General features: G+C 38.7%; 1 protein-coding gene across 21 annotated transcripts in view; it reads left to right on the top strand.

Annotated features, from left to right (window-relative positions):
• The window catches only part of ZBTB20 (zinc finger and BTB domain containing 20), a 432,215-nt gene that overhangs the window by 200,071 nt on the left and 206,232 nt on the right, over positions 1-25,912 (top strand). The window contains exon 1 of one of the 21 annotated variants that reach the window (XM_032447503.2): positions 3,880-4,131. The exons of 18 other annotated variants lie outside the window; for them this stretch is intronic. The gene's annotated coding sequence lies outside the window, so the exon portion shown is untranslated. Of the gene's footprint in view, positions 1-3,879; positions 4,132-5,295; positions 5,413-25,912 lie in introns of those variants that run through there. 2 more of the 21 variants (XM_085545089.1, XM_085545085.1) reach the window with 2 other exon arrangements.

The raw sequence follows: 25,912 nt of genomic DNA on the forward strand, positions 1-25,912 counted from the left end.
TCTTCTGCATCCTTCCTCCCTTCTCTCCCTAATTCTGATACATTAAATTGATAGTTCCTCACTAGATTAAATTAGAATGCTATATTGTGTTTGCGTTAGAAAAAAATAATTTAGATATATTAATGTATTTATATAAACATTTTTATGTAGAAATAAATTTCTACATGATCTATGTCCTCGTATGTGTTGATTTCAGTCTGGATCAGATAATTGCAGCTGAGTTACAGAGCCTTGAAAAATGAGGTTTATTATGGAAACACTGACATAACCTCACTTATTTTGGTTTTGGCAGACACGACAATAATATCCAGAGACCTTTTTTCTGACTCTCCTCTTTGCTAGTCTCCTTGGATTTTATTTTCTGAGTCTTTGCCAATTTTACTGCTGCTCATTTTGACTAAAACCATCTCAGAAATATGTCAATCTGCAGGAACCATTAGGAAATAGATCATTATACATGTTTGGCTGGCTGGTTGGGAGGTGGGGAAAATTAAGTAACTTCTGCTGTGTCATGGTCATTTCCAAAATGGTGGAATGCAGGAGGTTCATGTGAAACAGCAGCCTTCACAAGGGAAAAAAAAAATCAAAGTAAATTGCCAGGAAAAACCTATTTCTTTCACTGCAATGAAATCCACGTTGCAAGAGGCCTGCAAAAGTTTTATTGATTATTTAACTAGCAAGAAGAGTTAGCAGGCATCTCTAATGTGTTTATTTTTTGTCTCTATCATTTTAATATTTTTTCATTATTTGTTTTGCCATTAAAAGTCCATGGCAACCTAACAGTATGCTTTTCTCCACCTACAGTCATTAAAAAGACAGAAACTGCATCGGAAAACATTAAGCTTGCATGCAAAATCATGAAATTCTAGAGTGATAACTTGTTTATAATGTTAGTGTCCCCCTCAGTCTTTACTGAGAAGTCACGTTGCTTTTTAGCAAATGCACAGCTATAGAATCTGATACATGCAAAAAGCATCTACAACTAATGTTTTTCTCTAATTAAAGACTAACAACAACAAAAACCCCAAGCTCCAAACCACTTACCTGCTGTAGTGAAAAATACGGCTACTTTGCAGTTATGTTGCATTGTAGGGAGAACATGCATCAGAAATGAAGAGCAGTAACATACCGTGATGCAGAATAAGAACAGTTAGTTAGTTCTACTGGCGTTTATTTTAGTTTTCTGGCCTAAGTATTTGTCCATGATGCCCTTGGTAAAATATTTGGTAGAATTTCGTAATTGAGTGGATTTTTAAAGCTTATAAAACTTTTTTTCTTGAAACACAAAACTTGCCAGTATTCACTTTTTAAGCTTTGAGTCTATTCATATTTTTCATTTTTAATGCTTTTTACAATGGATAGTTTAATCCTTTCTTTATTTCCAATTCTTTTAAGTCTCTAGATGTTCTTTTTTTTTCACATTCCCTATGTGCAAAACAGATGAACTTTTGTTTATTCAAGATCTCATGAAATTGCATATGAGGTAAACATTAAAAATAGAAAATTTGCACAGCAGTTTCCAACATTTTTTGAATGATTGAAGGCAAGCTGATTTTAATGGAAACTTTTGTCAGCTCCAGTTGACAGCCTCTCAAGTACAACATTCATGAGAACTGAACTCCATAATTTGTGTCCCCATATTCTTAGGGGATTTGGATCTCTCTTTGAACCTTTTCTGTACAGTGCTATTGCTTATAACCTAATGTTCAAACTAGTGTTTAAATGCATATCTCCTCTGGATGTTGGGAAAGCAAGCATAGCACTGTTGGCACTCCTTTTTGTACCATGAGAGCTTGCTTTGCCCCTCCTGAAAGTTCTCTATTTATGAATCTCTTTTACATATTATTTTACGAAGTTAATACATTTTACGTTTCTGCTCAATAGGATGAGGACATACAACAGTTTGTGGACGAACTTAAAATGTATTAACTAGTGCTGAAAATTTCCTCTTCACATGCATTCTATTAAACAAAGGGATTGTTTTGCTTTTTTATTTTTTTTTAATATTCTATTGGTCAGACTTCCTGAGACACTCACTCACCTCGTATAGCATCACTTACAGTTTGATTGTTAAGCATAATATCTTTGGATACCGGTACAGTCAGGTAGAGGTAGAATTTGTGGTAGACTTATGTGTCTCATGTCTTTAGCCCAGTCAACAGAGGAGAATCTACTTGGGCACATTTTTTTGTTGGCCTGACCGATCGCTGAATTATGCTAAGTGGAGAGAGCTGGGCATGCAATCTCAATCCTGTTCTTTTTTCTCTAAGAGTCAGTTTAATTTTAAGAAAAATCAGACTAGCTAGGACACACATGATTTTGTGTATAAAACATTTCTGGGGTTATTGCAATGCAGTTTCAGTTTTGTGCAAACAAAATGAATAAGCATGTGTAAGACAGTGAATTACTGTTTTCCTTTTCTCTCTAACCTAAAATCCCAACAGAGATTCTGAATGCATGCCGGCTGGTAGTATCATAATGTTAGTAGATGTGGATCTGAAAAAAAAAATATCAACAGAACAATCAAAGATGTTGAATAGCTGTTGAATTTCCCTAAAATAGGATCTACCTTTGTTATAATGACATGGGTTTTCTGTTTGCTTGACCTGTAAAGAAAAGCATGCTGTCCATTATATGGAGCTAGGGGAGAACAATATGTGAAATGCATGTCTTCCAGCAAAGATAATGCAAATGAAGCCTTAAGGGCATTGGTAGTTGTGGGTTTGTATGTTTCGGTTTTGGATGTTTGGTTTTTGTAATCAGCATACTCCTTTTTTTCTTCTGACACTAGGCTTGGTGTCTGCCGTGGCTTGCAATAAACCTGCTACTTTTAGTCTTCCAATTTGTCAGTATGCTTTAGAGATTTTATTAACACCCTCTGCATTCACATTGACATTATTAGCAAAATCCCCAGCCCAATATGTGAATAACTAAATTGGTGCCCAGTGGTTCAGAGTTGTGCCAGCCTAGTGCTGGCAGGGTGCTTTGTGGGACCCAGAGTCATGTAAGAGCAGGCAGCATTTGGAAACCTATGTCTTGTGTTGGAGGCAAAGAATTCAGCAATGTGTTGGGCATTCAGCTGTGGGAATGCAAGAATTTCAGCCTTTAGAATCAATATGCTTCTCTTTATAGAGCTAGGGTCATACCAGTGTCTAAATTGAGGACTCCAGGTGTGTGTTTGTCTGCGAGAGAAAATAACAGGAGTATTTTGGCAGTCCTAGTGAATGAGCAAAGCAGACTGTGTTTCTTGTTTCTGTTCTCCAGTTCCCGTATTACCATGTTACCTTAACATTTCAGAAAATGCCAGGCTTTGTAGCGCATAGTGTGTATCATGCCTTTGACTTAAGCACTCCTACAGGCCAGCAGATCCTGAAGGAGTGAGTCAAAAGTTGATCTAAAGTAGTGGAAGATTTTTCTTAACAATAACCCTCATGGCTGAATATGAGTTTCCTTTGCATCTTTATACTAGAGTGTCCACAGTGACATCAGTAACATTTTTCTGGAGTTTATAATGCAATTCAGGTGATCAGTATGGGAGGGAAGCCCCACTTCTGGCTGGCAGGTCTGGTCACTGAGCATTTGCTTTGCTGAAGGGCTGGCAAGGGGCATGAAAACATAGAGGATGGGAAACGTGCTTGGTTCAGAAAAGCAGAATTCTGATCCTGGATGCTTTGCCTCCCCTCTTTCCACAGGGCCACTGTGCATACGTACCTTACATCCCCAACTCACTCCTCTGCCTTCTTCCCTGCGCAGCTCTCTCCGAGCTCTGAATGCATTGTACGGAGCAGTGTAAATCAATAGTAACTGCTGACCGCCCACTCGGGGCTCCGTTACGCAATATCGCATACCGTGTACACTGAGACAAAAAGGGAAAAAGCTCACACAGGCTTTACATTCAAAAGCTCTTGCATAATTTTGCTTTTCTACAGCCAAAAAAAAAAAAAAAAAAAAGGAAATAACAGATGGGGAGCCTTGCAGCTTTTTTTCCCTTTTCTCAGGCTTTACTGAAGGGAGTTCGTTGAACATCCGTGGTCATTTTCAGTGCCCTGTGCTGCAGATAAGCGAGCCGTACTTGCTCATGCTTTAGAATAAGGCTTTCTTCCATCTTCCAAGATGTGGTGCACTTCTCAGGTAATATGAGAAAAACTATTACAAAACATTTAAGGCTGAATTGGTGATTTGTTTAGCCTCGACAGAAAAAGAAAAACCTCCCTTGAACTGCTCGCTGCATGTTACAAAGCGAAAGAGGGACAAGAAGTACGGGAGGTTGGACTGAATTCTCTTGTGTCTTTTAATATCTTTTTTTTTTCCCTTTCTGAAAAGCAGAATACTCTTGCTGCAATATTTATGTAAAAAGCCAGTTATGTAACTCTCGCCTGCCTTTTGCTTTTGCTACCTCTCTGGACTGTAAGGCTCCACTGTTTTTCCTCCCGACAGATTGCATTAAGACCTGCAAATCCCAATGAAAGGAAGGAGCGACTGGGTGCCTGCAGCGCAGGCTTTAATTTCAAGCCTTTTTAAGGGCTTCAGACTGGAAGACAATGGATCTATTTACGATCTTTTTTTGGCTGCTGGAATTCCTATTGAGTACTTTCCTGTCACAGTGTGCTCTGGAACATCCGTGGCTTCTGCACTTTGCTGTGCTCTCCCCCCTTCTTTCTCCTTTTTTTTCCCCTCCAAACTTCAAATGTATACAATGGAAGTATCAGGTCACTCTTCACTTAACAGCAGCAAGTGCAGAAGCACAGTAAAATCTTATGTTGCTCTAAACTTATTCATTTTTATTGCATTTAAGTGATTGTTAGCCATAGAAATCTAGAAATTCCTTTAATAAGGATGAGTTGGGATATTTTAATTGATTTCAGTCAAATGTAAATGAAAAATATATAACCCTGCTAATTGGATAATTTAAGTAAAAAAAAAAAAAAGAGAGAAGGGAAGGGACTGTACTAAGAACATCTCATACTTTCTGATAACATTTCAGGAGGAAAATGTGCCTATATTGCAACCAATTTATTCATAGCTTAATCCTCTGAGGATCTGACCTGTTTGTGGTTGTGAGTATTGTGTCGGGTTTGTTTTCTTTTGCCCTTTACAAATAGTTCTTGTCTGTGTCCACATTCTTGGACAGATTCTTCCCTAGTGTAATGCTGCTAATTTTGTTGATATTACATCAGGGTGTATAAGGTCGATTAACAAGTTATAGGGCTTGATTCGTGGTTATTTTGAGGGGTTGTCCTGGCAATGTAAAGGAGTCATAAAGTGGGCATAATTTGTGCTCACTTCAGGAATAAGAGATAACATTTAAAGCTGACATCTGTTGATAATGATTCCTGAGACAAATTTTGAATGAAGCAAGGCTTTCTGAAAACAGGAAGTGGAGCATTTTAAGCTGTATCTTACGTATCTTATGTAAGTATGACGTACTGTAAGTATATTGTATAGGCTGCATTTCAGAAAATTGCTGGGCAGTACATAGATCTTCAGAGGGGTGTGAGAAAACCTGCATTCCCTGCTTGGTTCTGAAACCAACTCTTGCTTTAGCTCTGGGCAACTGAAACTTCTGCCTCCATTTCTGTCTCAGTACAAGTCTCTTAGGGATTAATGTAGCTACTTGCTTTATTGTGCCCTACTGAAGTATTCTCAAGTAATTTTACTTATTTTTATAAGGTGGATTTAAGTGCAAAAGCAAAAGGTGTTGAAATAATTTGGAAAGGTTATAAAAGTCATTTACGCTTCTGGTCAGTGTTGCCACAAAGACCAAAATGCAGGCACTAACTGTAAATAAATGCTAGCTGTTGATCAGAGGAAGTCCCTAATTGTCAGAGGATGAATTCTGCCATGTAGGAATACCAGGGCCTTGAAAACTCTGTAGTTGTAAAGGTGGAGCTGGATCAACTTATCAGTTGCATTTTATGACATGGCTGTATAAAGTGGAGGTGAGTAACCTGCCTTATCTTGACAATCCTTTATCCTAATGTCCTTAAGAGCTGTCAGCCCTTTATAAAATGCTTAGAGGATGTGTATGTGAGGAGCATGATTTCAATGTATAACTTCATCAGAAGAATGGTCATGTGTCTTTGAAAGAAAATAGCTTTCTGCCATTCTTCTCAGAGGTTTATTCTGTAAGTTTTTAGTCTGCTCTGATTACAGTGGAAGACTTATTTGAAACAGTTTGCAAAATGTGGTGATTTTTACCAGTAAACAGGTAGAATTCACTCTCCAAGGCATTTCCATGCTTTTCAGATATCAAGAAGTTTCTTTTTATACCACAAGGTTCTTTCTGACTTCCCAAGTCTCAGGTTCCCAGCTTCAATTTGCAGGCTTACACAGACTTGTAACCAGTTACTGTCCTTTCTGGATGGTCCAGTGCATACTTAATTATTTTTGGAGTAATTACTAATTAAACAAGATGAAAAACCATGGCAATGGCTGCTGCTAAAAGTTTAGTCATTTATGTGCAATTGAATAGCAACCAGAATGTGGAACTCTGTTTTCTGCAAAATATAAAATTTGGTTTGTGCTTGTAGTAGAGAGGGTGGCTTGACTTGACCAGACTTGACACATTCAACCTGTGTAGGAAAACACTCCTTCCATAAATTCATAGACAGAATAGGCAAAAATGATGGTTCAAGCAGCTTCTGGAATGGGATGCTAATCTTCAGTTTTACCAAACAGGATTTCATTTCATAACTTAAGAAAACTCTAGTATTTAAACCTAAGCTGTTTGAGTCCTACCACTATATAGATCTGTGCCTTGATTAAAATCAAGGTTGTTATTTTAGAGGAAAGTTTAAACATGAGCGTGATGGGGTTCAAAACAGCAACAACATGAGCTCTACATTAAATTTACTTTGAATTTTCATTATTTTTATTCTCTCACACGTGCTTGGTGTTGAATATATTAGGGGGAAAAAATAGTTAATACGATTTTACTATATCCAGCAATGTCCTGACTTAACTACAACCTCTTTTTTTCTTTTATCTATTACTTTTTTACAAGGTTAACCCCTACTTGTTCTTCAAAATAGAAGTCTGGTGCTTCAGTTTGGATTTTTTACAGTTTTATGTCCTACATTGTTAGCAATTCCCTACTGATACAATCAATACCATCATGTTTTGTTTGGTTTTGTTTGGTTTTTTGTTTTTTTTTTTTTACTCATAGGAGTCCCTCAGAGATGATGCCAGAAAGAATATTTGCAGAGTGGTTGTAACAAATGTGTCAGAGTCTTTTCTCTCATCACAAAACCTGTGTATGCTTGTTTTGCTGTTAAATCTGGTTCAGACAGGTGGGCCCTGGCACCTGCAGGGAGAAATCACTGAAGTCCAGCTACGTGGAGGGGTTCTTAGCATGAGCATAGTTCCTGTGACAGAGACTGGAAAGGTAGACACGTGGATGTGCCTTGCTCTTTTTTCTGGACAGTTGTTCATGTTTTAGATTAGATATTAGGAGTAAATTCTTTACTCAGAGGGTGGTGAGGCTCTGGCACAGACTGCCGATAGAATTTATGGATGCCCCATCCCAGGCAAGGCCAGTTTGGATGGGGCACTGGGAAGCCTGATCAAGTTGAATGTGTCTCTGCCCATGGTAGAGAATTGGGACTTGATAATCTTTAATGTCCCTTCCAATCTAAACCATACTGTGATTCTTTGATTCTATGATTTTCCTTGTTATGAAACACGATTGTTCTGTTAGAACTTCATGCCTTTTCAGAGCTAGCCCAGTGAGAGAATGGACCATGCAGTGTATCATACTTACTTTGGAAAAGGTGTAAATCCTCATTTCAGCCTCTGCTTTCATCCCTAGCAATTATTTTCTGCTAGTGTCTAGGGTAGGGAACGTGGCAAAACTCCTTTCAATTTACAGAATAGGAGACTTTAAAAGCACTCTTTAAGGCTTGACTCTTAGCCCATTAGAGAAATTCTTGCAGGGACAAGATACACCAAGAGTTCACCAGTGTAGGGAGGAGGAAGAGGATTTTTTGTCCCAAAGGTTTTGCTGATTTATTTGGGTTAGATGGACTCACTGCATTAACTGTACTGTGAACAAGAGCAAAATGAACTCTGTAATTTTTGCAATCAAAACAAATAAAAATGTCTTTCATAGAAAGTTTTTGTGGAACGGTGTTTAATAGAGAATGGTGCAAGAAACGTCTCTGCCCATAGATTTGGCTGCATATATTTCTTAAACAATTGTTTTGGTTTAAAGGCTCTATTCAATATCCTGATTGCCTTGTGCATCTTACATCAGTTTTAGAAAAAGATCAAGAAGTTTCAGCCTCGTCTTCTGGGATATGTCTTTTCAGCTTGCAAAGAGTCAATGGCAGCTGAGGCTGGAAATGGTCTGTTCTGCTTGGAGAAAGGGAGGGGCAGGTCCACGATGGCTGTTCGGCCGTTTCTGAGAATCAGCTGCTTTTTCTTTATACTGCAAAGATTAAACAAAGAATGTTAAACATTTCCCAATTTAGCATTTATAATGGAAAGCGGCTGTAGGGCCACAGCTCGCTGCTGCAAGGGCAGGCGTTCATATTTGGAGTTGCTGAAAAAGGCTTTTATTTTCTTTGAAGGCCTCTCCGTTCCTCTTCCAGCCTGGCTGCAGCACTTTGCAGTCAGGTGGAAGCAGCTTTAAATTTGTTACTTTCATTTAAGTAGGAGCTAATTTACTTCTGGAAATGGAAGTTAGAGCAGCCCAGCTATCTGCAAAGTGGAGAAGGAGACACTGTATTCCTTTAACTTTTCAAATGTCTGTGATTTTATTTCACACCAACGGGCAAGCAAAAATTGCCTTCCTTAGCTCCTGTTCGTAATAATATGTAGTATTAATGATCTAACGTCTTAGCTTCAACTCTTCATCTCAGTTTCTAAAAAAAAAATATCTGTTGGCTTTCTTCAGTCATCTTTATAGTTGCATCCAGCTTGGAACCTTTGAAGTAAAACGTTGGAGTTTAATTCTTGAGTGCAGCAGAATGACATTTTTGACCTACTGACAGCACAGCTTTTTCCATAGCATTTCTGTAGTGATTACATGGGGAACTGTGACTTTCTGTTCCTCATAGCAAAGGGAAAGAACTCCCAAGGATAGCTGCAAATGAAAAAGAAACAAAACAAAAAGGGGAGGGGGGAAGGAGGGGGTGGATTTTGACATGTTAGTGTTAAATATGGCTTTCTTGTTTTAGTTATTTGTCATGCTTTCTTCTTTTGCCTTACTTGATTGTCATGCTTTCTTCTTTTGCCTAACTTAAAGGATCTATAGTCGGAACAAATCCCTACCTCAAACTTTCTTAGTTGAAGCTGAGGGGAATTCCAGCTTTATGCAAATACATGTTTTGCTCTCTGCTGGAGTGAAATAAGTGTTAATAAAGTCAGTTTTTAACAAAGCAGCTAAAAATGTCCTTCGTCTCTCAATTGGACAGAATTCAGAAATTCAGCAGTTTTCTTGTCATCACATGTGGACAAAATCTAAACATCTCATATAATTAAAACATTTTCAGAAAAAAAATATTTCTGGTTTCTTTTATAAATTGTAAGCTCTGTAAGAATCAGATATCCATTTTGTGCCTTCTCTAGCCTGTCTGCAAGTAAGTTTTGTCTAAACAAAATAGCCTTGCACTCAGAGCTCACAAACATTTGTGTATTACTTAGGTATCAACATGACTAATTTTATTTCCCTCTTATAATACTTCAAATAGATTCGTAAATATTTGCCCATCTTTCTGTTTCTTAAGAAAAGTTTTTCAAAAAACCTTTTTTTTTTTTTTTTTTTAAAATTAAAAAAAGAAGTCAAAGTGTCAAAGCAATTGCATTTCTTATAGCATGTTGGCATTTTTGGACTGTGCATTTGCTTAAGTACGTGGAGAAAGACAAGACTGAGATAATGTAAGTCATGAAACTAAAGATGAATAATCCATACTTTGTTCTCTCACCATATTCACAATTTATATCCAGATGCAAGTAATAAACCAAAAAAGGAAAAAAAAAAATAGAAAACCTAGTTTGCATGTATTTTTAAAGTGATTAATGAAAAGCAAAGTTCAAATGAGGCCACAAATCCTGGTGGTGCACAATGGGTTGATTTATTTTGTAAATAGACCATGGATAATTAACCATAAAACAAAACTTTTCTTTTTTTTCTTTCTTTTTTTTTTTTTTTTAAACTTGCATAATGACACTGGTTTCTTTTAGTTGCTGTGAGTTACACAGAGGGATAACGACTTATTCACAACTGGTTGCGACTGGTTACAGCCAAGAAAGGAAAAATCCAAGAGCTGTTAGCGGAAAAAGGACGTTAAAACCCTGCTACACTTGTAGTTTTACAGTGACGCATTTGCTAACGGTTACAGAGTGGGTGAAGTTGCCCTTGTAGGATAACATAAAGAGAAGATACATGTGCTCTGATGGTACTTGCTGTGTTATCCCGTGCTTTGGCTTAAAACACATTAGCAAAAGACAGCCCTTGCAGCTGGGCTTGCGGTTGGCAACTTTATATTCACATCTAAATAACATTACTTCATGCTCTGTTATAAGCTTCTGTGATGGCTATATCCTCACTTCTCTGTCAGGGGGGAAGAGTCCTCCAGATATTCAGAATAGTCTGTCTTGCTGCCAAATCCCCTTGTGAGCCAGATAGCGGTGATAGTTTTTCAGATATATGATACAAGAAAACTGCCTGCCCAGTGTCCCCCAGGTTTGCGTCTTCTCATTCTGCAGTCATCCTTGGAAGAGATCTCTCGTGCCCAAGAAGGAGAATATCCAATTTGTTATGTGAGCACATTCACTACCGATCAAAACTACCAACTGGGGTTATAGCATGAAGGATGTAAATAAGCTGGAGCATGAGATGTTCAGATGGCAATATGTCAGCTTTCATTGCAGTTTCTATTAGTTGTCTGTATTCAAGTTTACTTGTCTCTTGCCAGCTTATTAGAACAATGAGAGAATTTCTGTAGGTAATGGTCAACTTGCAAGATATTGAATGCATCGCAAAGGTTCTATGTATGTGAATACCTTAGGCTGCTTTTACACACCATGATGTGCCTTAAAATTCTTTTGTCCATGTATATAATCTTTGAGGTTTGCATGGAGCTGAAATTAGATTGTGCAGTGTTTGTGTGAAAGTCTGCTATGTATAAAACTGAGCTGCATTTCACAGACATTTTAAGGTACTTGAAAAAAGCCCCCTTCATTCACAGCTGTAGCTTGGCTAGGCAGAAGTAGTGAGTAAAAATGCTTTAAATCAACACAGTTTTACATGTGTTGAATCAGTTTATCGTAAGAGTGTTTCAAGGCAGTGTTTGCAAGACTTCTGTGTCTTAAATTGGTCTGTAGGCATTAGTTCTCTTCTGCAAGTAAGGGGTACTTTTTTGTCAGCAAGACACTGTAGATACTAAGGAACAGATCATTAGTGTCAGGCTATCACGTGCTATCCCCATGAGTTTAATGTAGATAACAGGGAAGAAGGATTGCACGTGGAATTTTTAGTCTAGATCCCAGATGCAAGACATGACCTTAAATTGGCTCTTTGAACTTCTAACGAGAGAACTCCTGACTTCCGACTACATTGTTAATACCAGTAACTACAACACATGGGCTGCCACTTCTAATCTTTTTTTAGGATGAAGGGTCAGTTTGAAGTAGCACTTAATTTGAGCAAGAGACTCCTGTTTGTGGGTGGGAGTCGCGCTGCGGGCAACATGAGCATTCTATTTTCAAGTGGCGTTGCAGTGAAGACAAAACCCCAAAAGACAGTTAACTCTACTGTCTTCGGCTTCTGCTCAAGTCTGTCTGGAAAGGAAGACAGTGGGAAAACACTGCTATAATGTTAAGTGGATGCGATTGTCCTGTGGGCTTTCCCTTGAAACTGTTATTTCTCAGATTTTTACTTATGGAAATTCTAGTGACGTATGGAATCTGCTACATACTGTTTATAAGTTTGAACTTGGTTTTATTGACTAACTGAATGCTTTTATTTTGTGAAAGTCTTTTTCTGTGCTCCACATCATGCCAAAGAGGCAGAGGAGTGGTGTTGGCATATCATTGTATGAATAGGTCTGTCATTAAATATTTGAAATAGAAACATCTGAAATAGATCTTGCCTGAGAAGAACAATGGGATAACTAGAGAAAGCCAGTTTTCTCCAAATTCACTTTTGGGGGCTGGAATATTTTGCAAAAGAAAGGGAAAAAAAAGAAAAAGAACTGGGAGATCAGGTATTAGCATGGTGTCTTAAAAACATTGAAGCCTCAGAGCCTTGAAGTGAGACAATGAGGAAGCTGAGGGATGAGAGGGAAGAGGTATGATTAGCAGAGGGAGCTTTTTCTGCTTTCCTTTTTTTCTTTCGTCCCTGTATCTTTAAGATCAACTAGGGAAAAGAGAAGCTGATAATAGGGCAGTGAGAGTCCCTAATTTTGGAAAGGCAATTTGTATAGGAAATGGGAGGGTTTTTTTTACCATAATGTTGACCTAAGCCCAAGGACCATCCACTGCTTGTGCTGAAGATGCTGAAGGATGAAGTTGTGTTTGGGCATTTTGTGTTTTCTCTGGTCTCTAGATTTTGTGGTTCTGTTTTGCGGAGGCGAAGAGTGAGCAAGTCAGTCGTATTCCTCAGGCAGGGCTGCAGAACTCTGAAATCTTGCTGCTAGGAAGGGGTTACAGGCAGCCTGAGCTGAAGAAACATGCAGGATGAAGGAGAACACATTCAATTCATTTCAGACTGTGGAAGCTGTCAGCCCATGGACCCAATGTGCCAGAGGTACATTCAGTAGTCCACTTGATGTGGGACAGGGAAAGCTCTCTCAGAGTTGTGACAGAAGTAATTGCAGCTCAGGCATTTGAGCAAGCCTTTGTATTTCTCTCATATGGTAATGACCTGTTTGAAAGGATCTACAATCCAAACTCTCTGTTTTTCCCCCTACTCTCTTCCCATGTAGCGCTCCCCGATCTAATATTTGAAATAAAAAAACAGGAGAGCTAATCCCAGCAGTTCTCCCTGAGACTTTCCCCATCTTTGCTTTGTGAAGTGTGACATCAGTATTTCAGGAGGTAAGTTCAAGTTCAAGTCAGAAAGTGCTTTCATAGGGGACTAAGCAGTACTGTTATTTGAATCCTTGAATTTCTGCTCCAAGCACTGCATTTAGCAATAAACTTTATAACAAACAAATTATTTGGTTCTTAATGAGATTCTGTTCATGTCACAAAAAGCCCTTCACTGAACAGCACAGGGGGCAACCACTTCTCAAAAGCATCTCAACACTGAAAAGTATCCAGGGGTTGCCAATCACTGAGAATGATGTCATCATTTCAGGCCAAGCTGTACTTCAGCTCTCTACTGGTATTCCTGAGGGACTACTTTATATGTTGGGGCTCTTGCTGCTGCCTGGTTGAGGGGAAATCCCTGAATTCCACCTGCTTTAGGCCAAGATTTATCTTGCAGCTTCAGTCAAGCTTGCATGGCTTTGTGGTATTTTCCGTTCTATTCATTTGGAAATGCATGAGCACTGAGCAAGAATTGTAGTGGCTGAAGAAAAAGGAATTCCTGGGTACTAAATATCATCTTAATTTCAATTATTCTTGTATTTCTCTGTACATCAGACTTAAAAATACAAGACCAGAAACAACTAACATTCTCCTTCTCACTCACAATTCTTCTGTAAGACTCCCTGTGACTATATGTGCTTCTTAATCCTGGTCGGAACTGGTTTTGATATTTTCCCAAGTGGCAGTAGTAATTAAGGGTACCTGACCCAACAAGATTTGTGCTAGCAGTTACGTAAATGATTGTCTGAGAAAGCCTCTTGCTTTTCATACATCAGTAAGCTCTGCTGGTCTAAGGAGTACACAAGAACAATATACAAGCCAGATTATTAATAATAGTTAGATTGTCACTGATATGCCGATGGAATTTTAAAGTCATTACAAGCTTCTGAGGTGCACTAAAGAGTACTGAAGGACAGGACTAGAATCAGTGAAAATATCTGATGGAATTCTCTTCTGAGGGAAATACTTACATACTTGTTGATAAATAAAAAATAAAAACAAAAAGTAAGGAAGAAAGAAATGAATACTTCCAGGACTCAATTTATTTTCATTATCTGTATTTCCAGATAAAGCTTTTTTACATTACTGGAACAGAAATGCTTGTTTCAAACTTTTCTTTCAAAAAGGTATTCCATGTTCTCATATAAAATTCAAATGAAAACTGAAAGCAACAATCAAAACAGAATTATTTTGTCAAAATAAAACATTCGATTGATTGAAATGATTTTTATTTTTTATTTTTGATTTTTGATTCATGGGCAACTTTACAATATGCTGTTTAATTCAGCTGTGAAACAAAAGCAGATTTCAAAGGCTGTAGCTATCCTGTAAAGCAGAAGTGTTGGGTTATGCTTAGACAAGAAATTCACCAGAATTCTGTTAAACCTGTTTAAAAATAAAAGCAGAAATCTGCAATGCCTCTCATTCTTTTAAGACAGCAAAGTTTATTAGATGTATGAAGGCCCTTAGGCTTTGCAAAGGTCATGCATTGATGTCATTCAGAGCAATGGACTTCAAGTACACCCCGTATTCTTGAGGTGTTTTTAATGTTGATTTGACTTCCTATGGATGTTCATAAAATTACAATAACAATCCCATGGATTATGTGAGATTCTGTTATGGGACTTGCTGTGCAACAGTTGATCAGAATACGTCTCTTCAGTTATATGTAGGATCCCCTTGGAAATATATTGTCTTTCAGTCCATAAACAGGGAAGCTTTTATTACGTTATCAGCTCTACTGGCTTCCTTGAGTGGTTGAGTGGTTGTGAATTTCAATTTTCAAATTTTGGATGTATGACTTGGTTAAGTTGCTTGCAAAATCAATGTGTTTTCCTGTACATCCCACTTTCTCATGTAAGATCAGTATACTTAAACGCTACTGTTCTTGAACAGCGCCACAATATATGACGTGCCTCCGAAGCATATTCCGTTAGGCTATGTTTTTGACTAATCTGAAATTCTTCAGAACTGGCCTAAATCCAGCTCAGTGGGAGCGCTCTACAAAAGAACAACATGAGTTTAAAGGGGATATTTTTGACTGAGCTTAGGGCTGAGGGTAACGATTAAAAGAGATGCACATATTTAAGGATTGTTCTGTTGCTGGAAAGACTATCGCACATGGAATGTGAAGCACCTGACCTTGTCACAACATTGTGAGGACTGCTGTTTTTTGAACAAGGGCAAGCGTGATAGCCCACTCACTCAGTACCTCTGTTATTCTGGTGTGGCTTCTTTAAATTTGGCTAGGTGCAATATCCTATTCTTAAGTTTTTGTTTCTGTTTTTTGGACCTGTTTAGGGATATTTTGTCATTCAGAACTGTGGGAATACAAGAAAGACTATTCAGAGCAGAAGCTGTGGAGCAAGATAAACAGCACAGAACACCTGCTTTTAAATAAATATATGTTCTAAGGACAGCAGTGTAGTTTGTTCAGTATTTCTCAGTCACCAACCAGAGACAAGACAGGCAGGAATATGTGCTTTGTCTAACAGCTGTCTCCTGTAATCATTGGCTATTTTTTAATGCAACAAAGCATGTAACATGCTGTATCAGTAAGCACTGAATTTAGTGTTAAGAAAGCTGATTTAGCCTATGGAACATGTTTTGCACTGGTCTTGGACGTGAAGAGCTGGAATATTGAGTGTAAAGGCTTTTAAAAGTGTAGAAACAAAAGCTCCACCACTCCAAAGATCTACAGATGATTTGTTTATCTACCTATTTATTTATTTATTTATTTATTTAAGTTTATGTTGCATTTCTTGCATGCTGGTAGAGCACTGCACATCAAAAAGATAATAATGCAAGCATTAAAATATCCCAAGCCAACAGAAAGCATCTGTAGGTCTTGCTTAGCTGATTAATGTTGTTGGGTTGGTTCTTTTTAGCTTAACATACCATTAACGCTTTGCAAACTTATATATATGTGTTGAGGGTTGGCCAAGAGTTCCCTTATAATGGTTACGTTTGATTTCTGCAGTGCCTGAGTGTTTACAGACATTTAAGAGGACAGGAAAAATACACAAGAAACTGTTAGTGCAGGATCTCATCTACCAACTTTAGTCACAGGAGAATGTAGTGTGCTATAAACAGGATGTAAAGAAATATTTATAAAGGTACTTGGTGAAATCCTGGGATGCAATTGAAGTGTTTGTTAGCTGTTGTCCTAGGATTGATGGCCTATGTCCCTTTGTTGTACTGCTCTCTTTAATAAATAACACAGCAGACTCAGAGGTATGATTTAACTGGAAAGATTTGTATCATTAAAAACTTGTAACAGATGTAGAGAGAAAGCTATTCTGCCTCCCCTTCTTTTTTGGTGCCTTTTCTTCCCCCCACTGTGATAACTGAATGCTGACACATCTCTCTAAGCCTCCTCTTCTAGCCTGCTATTTACTTGCCAGTCTGACTTCAGACAGTCACTTCTGTAGTGTACAGGACAGAATACTTAGGGGTATGGACAAGGATGTGTAGTCACTTGAATACATCCTCTCTTGGAGTGAGAGTCTGGAGATTTCCTGATGTGCTCATGTACTCTTTCCATCCTGTCTAGAGGTATGCTTTTTCTGGACAATTGAGATTGTGAGTGAGCATTAATCTGAGGGAGTTCCCAACTGGAGGGTGTTGCCAACACTGTTGCCAGAGCCTTGCTAAGGAGACTGGCTTCCTTTCAGAATCAAATCTTTAGGTTTGTACAGTCTTTTAGAAGTCTTGACAGTCTGAAGTCACTAGAGATTCTATTTCTCATGGCATTGCTTCCAGTGGTAGTTCTAGGCAAGAAGGATAGATTTTTCCCAGTGTGGCTCCCACAAAACAGTTAGCAGTACAGTAAACATGGAATTGATTTAACTTGTCTCTGCTGTGTAACTCAGGTTCATTTTGGATTCCCTTTCCAGATCCAACTGTTTTGCAGCACTATAGTATGAAAAATGTCTGATTTCTATGTTGCAGACAATAAATTGTACAGTATGTTCTTAAATTCTTTCTTCTATAGCTGTTTGTAGAGCATCTTCATTTCCATAGCCTTCTACTATTCAGCATGAAATCAATTTAGGATTAGGATCCTTTGGTAAGAAGTCCTTCGGTCATTGTTTTATATGAGAACTTAGGATTCTTATGCTTCAGCGTTCAAATATAGATATGAGACTACTGTATTTATGGAGAAATCTTGATTCAGATTTGCTGTTAGGTGGGGCACATAAGAGATCGTGAAATATCCTTAAAGCTGAAACAGCGGGAAGCTGCTTACCTCATGATATAATAAGATAAAGTCATGAAAAAACTCATGTTTGCAAGTTCAGCAATAGAGCTGAATGAATTATTATCAAAAATTAATTTGGTTGCCATATATAACATTATTGTCCAACCAAATAAACACAGATTGATCAGTCTCTGATTCAGGAATCACTGGAGTTTATTTGATGACTACCTTCAACATTTGTATTCTATGGACTGTCTGTCAGTGGAGGTGGAAGAGAGGTGGCTGTGGGTTTAATGCTATTTAGCAAAAGCCTATTCTGCAGTTTTCCTCTCTGGCATCTATCTTGTCAATTTAGGAGTCTATAGTTTTTATGAAGGAGGCTAAAGAGTTTAACATTCATACAACAAAAGTCAACATTTAGCATACAGAAGATTTCTTACAGATTCACTGTGGCAAGGGATTGGAGCTTGATGATCCTTGAGGTCCCTTCCAACCCAAACCATTCTATGCTTCTACGATTCATGAATTCTCATGCATCCTTCGCATTACATTTATATTATTAACCCTATGATTGAAATGGTGGAAATAAACAAACAAAAAGGTTGGAGCAGGCTTAGCGCTGTGTGAGTGAGGTGGGGAACTGGGTGTTCCATGAGTGCATTGTCTTAGAAGACTAGAATGAAGCTCAGTGCCCATGTAAGCAGAAACATGTCAGAAGCAGCTGCAGTATTTGGAAAGGCAGTGTGGCACCTGTTCACTTCCCAGCCATCATGTAGTAGAAGGGTGACAGACTGCAGACCTCTGTTACTATGTTTGCTTACCTATCTCTGTTCCAAAGAGGTTTGGAATAGGTACTGAAGTGCATATGGCAGTCATTGTTTTTGACTATACTTCAGTATGTCCTACTGACTTTAAAGAGCCTGAATTCCGCCCTCTGTAAGTCAACCAACATACACAAAGAACTCTCAGTTAAAGGGCTGGGAGCAAAACTTAGTTCCTACTTTCCTGCCTATTAATTCAGTACATATCTAATTTGAAATCTGTTTACTACATACTCTTGCGTGCTTATTCCTTGGCACATGTGCTTCTTGCCATTATGGGGCAGATCCCATAGATTTTCTGCGTCATTAGTAGAGGGAGCCAGTCATTAAAAAAAATAAAAAGCTTATTTGCCTGAGCCGTTAAGATTTTTTCTCACAGTTCTGCCTGTGGCGCCTGTCACTAGCAGTCAAATAAGGACAATTTTACCATTCTCTCCTGCTGCTCTAATTTTTTTTTTTTCAGTGCCAGTACATGTATTTGTTATTCTTTATAACTCCCTTTGAAGTTGGGAATCCAAGGGGAATCTAAAACCGACCAGATGTTTCTTCTGCTGGAGACACAGAAAGACAGCAAGGATTAACTTTAACTGAAACTTAGTACTCTACAAAGCCCATTACAGTTAGAATATTCTTCTTTGGATAGATTTATTTATTATTTATATTTGCACTTGCCATCCTGGGTAGGTGATACCTCAAGTCATCTTGCCCGGGAGGAAAATGGATGATTTATCCAAGTAAACAGTGTATCAGCAGCTGCCTGCGTTGATTTCCCTTATGGGGTTTCAGTTCCATTACACTGCATATTTCCCACCCACACTCTTCATCCAGCATTTCATGTTGAGGAAAATCATTCCCATCTCTTTAGCTCCAGAGAACAGACATGTGGAAGCATCCAGTGGGAGGGCGGTGTCACTCGTGTGTGGGGACGGGTGGCACATGTGGGAAGGTACCAGCTGGAAAGCAGCATTATGTTTTAGCTCCTTCTGGCTGCTGGAAGGTGGGAGAAGGGAATGGAAGCAGGCACAGGAGAGGGGCTGTGGGAAGAACGGAATATGTTAACTTCTTAGATGTGAGGCAGAAAGAGCGGGTGAGGAGGCATGGGAAGGGCTTTTATTGACATCTAAATGCCAATTGGATGCTTTTGAAGGTGCGAGACCAGAGGAAAAAATATTTTAAACACCCTGTGATATTAAATATATTATGAATTCTTACAGGGTGACTGTGTCCAGGTTCTGCCACTGGCAGATTCTACTGATCTGAGCCTGCAGTTGTGGAAATAGCATGGTTGGACTTTGTGAAGGTCAGGATGGGTAGCAGCAAAGAGCACAGCTTTAGTTTCTCTGCTGGGCATATACTTAAATTACAGTTCAGATCCACCTCCGGATTTCAGAAACACCCCAGATTTCTGGAGAACTTTGTTGCCAAGTTATCTCATCTGAGTTTATGGGACTGACCGTCCCTTTGCCTCTCTGTCCCACCCGTATGTAACTTTGGAGCAGTGACCGTTTTCAGCCAAGTATGAAAGAACTTGAAAGATAATTCATTTTCTACAAAATGGATATCGAAAGAGAGGAGAAAAAACTCAAGCTAGTGCCCCTGCTGAGGGAAAGAATAGCAGAACTTATCAGTGGAGCAAGCTTAGGAGGAACAGCTGGCTGGCCAGCACATGCCTTGCTCCCAAGCAGTCACAGCACGTTGTCTTTTGCTCACTGAGAACTTTATCTTTCTTGTGGGAGAGGAGAGCTGCAATAATTGTTCTCATGTTGTGTAGAGCTTGTGAGCTCCAATCAGGAGCCTGTAGGAAGAGAGGCTTTGTTAGTATTTCTTTCATGTCTCGGCTGTTTTGTTTTTGTTGCAGTCCAGCTCTCCTTTTTGCTGGTAAGTCAAGGCACATCTCACATGTTTTCGCATTTCTCTCTTCTGTGGGGTTGCATCTTTTCCCTGCTTTTCTCTGTGTAGATTGGTTGTGTTGTTTCACACTAACTCTCAAGTCTTGATGTCGCAGCCACCATCATTGAGAAGTGGTGTTGGGTTCAGCCTAAGTTACTCTTTAATTGGCCAGATGGATTGCTAATGCCTTCACCGAGGTACTGCCCTCCATCATTATCTGTTGGATTTGCTTACTAATATTCCAAGGCCCTGTACAACACCGTAATTTGGTTTTAAACAAGGAAATCAGAACCTTGATAATTATATAGAACCTCCTAATAAAAATCAGGTGAAAACAAATGTACAATAACAAGGATTTTTAGAACAGCAAAAGGATTCAGAGTTCAGATTTGCCAGTGCCTCCATGTATTTAAAGCTGCTTTTTCTGATTTTAAAATATAGAAAGAAAACAAACCTTAGAAATACTGGGTGATTTGGGGGTTCTGTTTCTTTCTGAGAAAAGATAAAAAAAAAATAATCACATTTTCATTTTATATTCTGAGTTCCCAGCTTTATATTAAATGAAAACAAGTTAAAAATCGTGGAATTTGGGATCTACATATTTTCTCTTCTGTATTTTTTTGTTAAGGCGTCGAGGTAGATGGTATGAAAGGCATTTATATTGGTCCCTCTGCTGATGGAGCTTAACCTAATAATCCAGGACTTGGATCTGGCTGCTTTGATAAAAACACTTTCTGAGAGATTTTTCCATTCAACAAACAAGGAGAAGTTGTTTAATTGATGACATCAGAAATTAGTATCCTGCCAGGATTACATTTCTTTGCATCTTATTACTTAGAACAAAAGAAAAATAATATGCACTCATTCTGAGTTTTCAATAATTTTTTTCCTATATTAACCCAAAGACAAAGTGGAAAGGTCTACCACAAGATTGTGAGAGAAGATGGGGAAAGTCCCAGTTCCTTGCCAGTTAATACTTTGTCCTAGTTTAAGCACTTGACTCGCTTCTGGTGATTGCTCCATTTTCTTGTTTTTTATAGCATGCTTGATACTTTGAAATCTGCAGACACAGCTCAGTCTTTGAAAGGAAGAAATCCTCGCTCTGAAAATGCCAAATTAAGCTGTGATTCAGAATTCCCCGTAATTGTTAGGAACTTCGTGTACAGAAAAAGCCACCACTCTTCTGGGGTTTTCCTCCATTCAGCTTTAGTGTAAACTTCTTCTTCTGTCCTCTTCCCACTTTATGAGGCAAACTGGACAAGCAAAGCCAACATGAGGGAAAGTTACATGGTTCACATCTCGAATTTGGAGTTCGGATCTGTGTGGACACCTCCACTGCATTCTGAGATTTCTGTATGTATGTATGAATGTGTAAGACATTGAGTTTAAGTTATATACAGGAAACTAAGCCTAAGAAGTGTAGACTTTGTAAACATTTTCCTGTGTATATTTTGATGGAATGGTGAGGAAGGTATGGAGTTTTAAAATGTTTTTATGCTTTCATAATATGTCCATGGTCCATTTGAGACTGTTCTCTTTAAACACAGGTATTTAGATATGGCATAGACGTTAGCAAATAATTAAACAGGTCCTGCTGAATTGTGATGTTAACACTCCGAAGCAGCCCATCCAGGTGGACCTGCAGGCATCTTGCTTACTTGGGCCAGTTTGTGTTTTTTTTCCAGCTGCTATACAGTGGCTTAAAAGTTACTTCTTGTGCCTTTTACAGTGGTATTCTTCTGTATAGTAACACTACAAGGGAGAGTACACAGTGGAAAAGATTTGCTGTGGAAATGTCAGGTGCAAGGGTATGGCTTATCTATTGTCTGCGACATATTGTCTTATGAAGTCAAACAGGAATCCCTTTCTGCCTCTTGCAGTTGGGTATTTTCTGCCCAGAATGCTTATTTAGGGAGAGAGGATTAGGTAGCCCATAGTGTTGCTGCAGATATTCTCAAACACCAAGCAATTACTAGTGCTTCCTGCTGTACTCTCTGAAGGTGCCAAGTGTGTGGATGAGGTGGGGTCATGGACACAGCCTTAGTCTCCCCAGGCCAGCTGAATTATCCCAGCAAAGTAGTCTGGACCTCAGTGGAGCACGTTCTTGACTGATTCATATAGCTTTGTGTTCTGACGTTCATGGAATCAGAGGAATTATGCCTCTTGTGATCTCTTTCTTAAACAATGCTCCTCCTTCCCTCGTGATTTAACAGCTGTCTTGCAGCTGCAGTTCTTAGATCTACCGTTCTTAGATGTGCTGTTTGCCCCATGGCCTCTTTCATCCTCCTTTCTCAGGGCCCTGGTCAGACTCCTACTAGCTGTTGCTTTGCATCTGCCCTCACTCTGCTGGTGCTGATGTTCTGACAGCCTACCCAAATCCTTCTTTGCTCAGAGGAAATAATAACTCTCATTCAGTTGCTTTCTTAGCATTTATTGTGACATCCAAAGACAAATGCAAACTCATCTCTAGAATCATTATTCTCTTTGAAGAACAACGGATTGTCAGGGGAGGCATTTTTTTGTGTGCGGATTCACTTAGAAGTTCTGTCCCCCAGTGTGGTTCTCCAGCTGCCCCTGTCATATCCTCAGTTGTTGTTTATCCAACTTTTAATAATTTCCTTTTCATGCTAGAAAGGCCCACATAATTTTCTCTGTGCGTGCATGTATTTGTATTTACTTCATGTTTCTTTATATCCTTAAATTCATAGCATATAAAATATATAGGAAAAAAAATCTATTGCACAGGATAAATGTATTACGTATGCATATATTTTACATGCATATATAATTTCCTAAAATGAATATGGATTTTGCGTGCTTACATTTTAAGTTCAGTATTGCCGTCTTTCAGGGATCTTAATCACCTGGCATCACAACTAATTCTTGGAAGAAACCTACTGATACATGAATAGCTACACTATGCCCTATTTCTATGCAGAAACGAATTGAAAGAATACTTCTTTGTACTACTGAAAGAAATGAAGACTGGATATTGTTTCTCTTACTTAAAAAAGAGAATATCACTTAGTACATTAGCAATGGCATTACTTTCTACACCCGGGAATCAGCAATTTATGAAGGTATGTTTTCAGGATTGCCAAAGGTACCTTGAGCTACCTGTATAATGCTTTGATTAATGGATTCTTATTTTGACTGATCTCCATTTCCAGTAAAGATGGGAGTTCAGGCCTGGATTGGAACCAGCCCAAGGTGGCCTGAAAATCCCTAGCTTAATTTGTTCCATTAACATAAGCTTTCACCTAAAACTGTTAAGATGAGATCAGCACAAGGCTTGCCATTACAGAAGCGTGTGCAAATATGAGGGTGGAAAATTGTTCAAAGTAATTGTCATTCAAGTTCTCTGGGTAAGGTAGGAATATTGTTTATTTTCCTCTGAGTAACAATAGCACCTTTACTTGTAGCAAAAGAAATGGGAAGAAGTAGCAGAGAGACCATCCTTCCAGTCATGACTTTTGATTTGGCTGTCTCGGGTATAGTTAATGTTTAAGTCAGAGAAAGCCCTGACACTGGGGTGACAGAGGCCTTCCAAGAACTTGGTATGGAAACCAAGGCTTGATCTGATGAACGGGATTCATTGAACTGAAGGTAGAAAGCACAGATCTGTGCTGGAAAATGATTCCTTGCACAGGGGATCTGTTGTGAGTGTGCCACATGTGTGCATGGCTGCAAGCTGCTCACAGCTTTTCTTTCTGTGTTTCTTTTACACATTCTACACAATGAAAGTGTAATATAATGCTGGTTTTCCATCCTGTTAAAACAAGGGTAATCTATCTACTATATTTATAAAATGAACATTTTACAGGCACGAAGGACATTCATCCTGTGTTACATAAACTTAGGTGAGTTTGGTTCCTTTTTCCTCCTTTTCCCATGTTTAAGTTGTACAAAGAAGTTATTAAAGCAGGTGAGAGTTATGGAGATTTATCTTTAATCTGCACAGGACTTTAAAACCTTTTTTCACATCACAACTTATTTAACTACCTCTTTAAAGACAAAGAGGAACTCTGTGGCTGGGAGCTGAGGAATATGAATGCTTTAGTTGCCTTCCTGTGAGAGGAATACGATAATATTCTCTGACAGAGAAACTATAAGGACCAATTATCCCAAGCTGTGTCTTTCAGACAATGCTGTCAGGTTTTCCACTTCCATGAGCACAGCTGGGCATGTGGTGCTAGGACGAGAAATTCCACAGCAGCTGAAGTGGAGTGCACTGGGTGCAGGGCTGCCCTTCAGCACTGGATTTGGGAGCAGACACTAGAGAGAGGAGGCTGATGACTTTCTAAGGCTTTGAAATTGGAAAGGAAATCCAGTTCGGTTGCGTGAGGAAAGAGACTTTCAAAGGTGCCCCTTCCCAGATTGCTGCTTCTCAAAGAGTTTAATGTTGGGATTCAGACTCTTAACAAACCTGCACTGCCTTTGCAAAATACATGCCACCTACATCCAACTAAGTGTTTGGTTTTGAGCAAACTTGCTGAAAGGTGTGATTTTTTTTTTTTGGCTTGTTTGTTTTCTTCTGTAATACTGGTACCTGAAGTAAGCTACTGAATGTGGGGATAGTAGTTTGGTTTATTTGCTTTCTGTTAATTTTGTTTTGGTTTTATTTTTATAATAGAAGTACTTGCCCAATATTAGCTATCTGAATCTGGGAGCTCTGACAGGTAAAGAAGTGATCCAGATCAAACTCTAGTGGGCATTCAAATTAAAAGATCTCTTTCAGTCCCACTTTACTTGAAGTCAGACAATAATGTTGACTCCATCTCTGACTTTTACTTATGGAAAGCAGTGTATGTGTTAGCTAAACTTCAAGCTGGTAAAGTTCACTGCATACAAAGAGGCAAAGGGGTGAAGTGATCCAAACAATCAGAGATGATGAAATCCTGATCTGTTACTGTGTCTCCTATATACATTATGTTTTGTTTGATGTTGTATGGGGAACTGTTGGTCACAGTCTGAACCTCTGATTAACCATCTGAGGCAAGTGACGAGTCAGCTGTGGGAGCACAGGTGAAAGTAATTCAGCTGTGCTCCCAGAAGGGGGTGGAGCTTGACTCTGCCTCTCCTAGATCCCATTTGAGGTCTAACCACCACTAAGGTAGCATTTCTTTCTGGAGATTGCTCTTTCATGGAGTTTTTGTGGTGAGCCTCAACATTGGTGAGCATCTATTTCAACTGAAAGCCTCAGCATTGGTAAGTCTTTTCTTAGATACCCTCTGGTTATCTATTTACTCTATAATTACCACTATACCCTTGTATTATTCCAACTATATAGGTGTCCTGTTTGAAATATTAAATGATATAGGCAAATGTTTTATCTGTTTTGATCAGTGTGTGCTGTTCTTGGTAACTTTTCAGGTTTCTCTTTTAAAGAATGGTTTGCTGAATACTTGAGTTAGATAAACTTTGGGACTCCTCTTGGATTACCTTCTTAAATTATCATTTAGATTGCTCATTACATCAGATTACTTTGACTTTTACCTGCTGCTTTGTCCTAGTGCGTGGAAGGAATGGTCTCTTTTCTCATTCTTTGTGTGAATTTTTTCATAGAGCATTTCCCTGGCCTACCTTTTTAATGTTTTCTAATTTCTCCATTGAAAACTTGGGAATTCTGGATAATTCCCTAGCTAGTAAGACTGCTCAAATAATGGACCACAAAATGTAGGCTGTTAATTATTTTTCTGTGCAATGGCAATGTAATATGTGACAACGGAGCTTTTTGGTAACCAGTGAAATCATTTTGGACATACTGAAGTCTGGGATGATTAGCACTTAAATAACACCATGCTTCTGAGGATATCAAAACAATTCTGTAGCATTTAATGAAGGAGGCCTTCCTTCCAGACCCAAAGGATATGCTTCGCTACTTCTAACTCTCTTCATGGAGAAGAGAGGAAACTGGTTCATGGAGAGGTGAGGGACTAGGCAGTGTTATAATTAGCAGTTGTATTGC

Source organism: Coturnix japonica, chromosome 1 (assembly GCF_054131305.1).
Source record: "Coturnix japonica strain WE chromosome 1, WE-NBRP24, whole genome shotgun sequence".
NCBI classification, from domain to species: Eukaryota; Metazoa; Chordata; class Aves; order Galliformes; family Phasianidae; genus Coturnix; species Coturnix japonica.